This window comes from Mandrillus leucophaeus, unplaced genomic scaffold (assembly GCF_000951045.1).
Source record: "Mandrillus leucophaeus isolate KB7577 unplaced genomic scaffold, Mleu.le_1.0 Scaffold381, whole genome shotgun sequence".
Classification (NCBI taxonomy): Eukaryota; Metazoa; Chordata; class Mammalia; order Primates; family Cercopithecidae; genus Mandrillus; species Mandrillus leucophaeus.
In genome coordinates this window covers 1,063,499-1,065,292 of record NW_012104043.1, presented here as the reverse complement: position 1 = coordinate 1,065,292, position 1,794 = coordinate 1,063,499, and positions in this window count along the sequence as shown.

The following is a 1,794-nucleotide window of genomic DNA, read 5'->3' as shown; positions in this document are numbered from 1 at the left end:
TAATGTCATTCTCCTACATGTGGCTAGCCAATTATCCCAGGACCATTTGTTGAAAAGGGTGTCCTTTCCCCACTTTATGTTTCTGTTTTCTTTGTCAAAGATCAATTGACAGCAAGTATTTCGTTTATTTCTGGGTTCTCTATTCTGTCCCATTAGTCTATGTGCCTATTTTTATACCAGTACCATGCTGTTTTGGTGATTATGGCCTTAGAGTATAGTTTGAAATCAGGTAGTGTGATGCTTCCAGATTTGATCATTTTGCTTAGTATTGCTTTGGCTATGTGAGCTCTTTTTTGTTTTCATATGAATTTTAGAATTGTTTTTTCTAATTCTGCAAAGAATGATGGTGGTTTTTTGACGGGGATTGCATTGAATTTGTGGATTGCTTTTGGCATATTGATTCTACCCATCCACGAGCATGAGATATGTCCCATTTATTTGTGTCTTCTATGATTTCTTTCAGCAGTGTTTTGTAGTTTTCCTTATAGAGGTCTTTTGACTTCTTTGTTAGGTATATTACTAAGTTGTTGTTGTTTTTTTTTTTTTTCTTGCAGCAATTGTGAAAGGGATTGATTTCTTGATTTGATTCTCTGCTTGATCACTGTTGGTATATAGAAGAGCTACTGATTTGTGTATATTAATCTTGTATGCAGAAACTTTGCTGAATTCTTTTATCAGTTCTAGGAGCTTTCTGGAGGAATCCTTAGGGTTTTCAGGGTAAACAATCATATCCTCAGCAAACAGTGACAGTTTGACTTTCACTTTACCAATTTGGATGCCCTTTATTTCTTTCTCCTGTCTGATTGCTCTGGTTAGGACTTACAGTACTATTCTTAAGAGGAGTGGTGAGAGAGCTCATCCTTGTTTTGTTCCGGTTCTCAGATGGAATATTTTCAACTTTTCCCTGTTCAGTATTATGTTGGCTGTGGGTTTGTCATAGATGGCTTTTATTACATTAAGGTGTGTCCCTTGCATGCCAATTTTGCTGAGAGTTTTAATCATAAAGGGATACTGAATTTTGTTGAATGTTTTTCAAAAGTTGAATGCGTCTATTGAGATAATCATGTGATTTTTAAAAAATTCTGTTTATGTGGTGTATCACATTTATTGACTTGTGTATGTTAAACCATCCCTGCATCCCTGGTATAAAACCCACTTGATCATGGTGGATTATCTTTGTGATATGTTATTGGATTCAATTAGCTAGTATTTTGTTAAGGATTTCAGCATCTATGTTCATCAAGGATAACAGTCTGCAGTTTTCCTTTTTGGTTGTGTCCTCTCCTGGTTTTGGTATTAGGGTGATGCTGGCTTCATAGAATAAATTAAGAAGGGTTCCTTTTCCCTTTATCTTGTGGAATAGTGTCAAAAGGATTGGTACCAATTCTTCTTTGAATATCTGGTAGAATTCTGCTGTGAATCCATCTGGTCCTGGACTTTTTTGTTGGTAATTTCTTAATTACAATGTCAATCTCACTGCTTGTTACTGGTCTGTTCAGGGTATCTAATTCTTCCTGATTTTAGCCAGGAGGGTTGTATTTTTGAGAGAATTTATCCATCTCTTCTAAGTTTTCTAGTTTATGCATGTAAATGTGTTTATAGTAGTCTTCAATTATCTTTTGTATTCCTTTTTTATTATTATTATTACTGTACTTTAAGTTCTAGGGTACATGTGCACAACGTGCAGGTTTGTTACATATGTGTACATGTGCCATGTTGGTGTGCTACACCCGTTAACTTGTCATTTACATTAGGTATATCTCCTAATGCTATCCCTCCCCACTCCCTCCACCC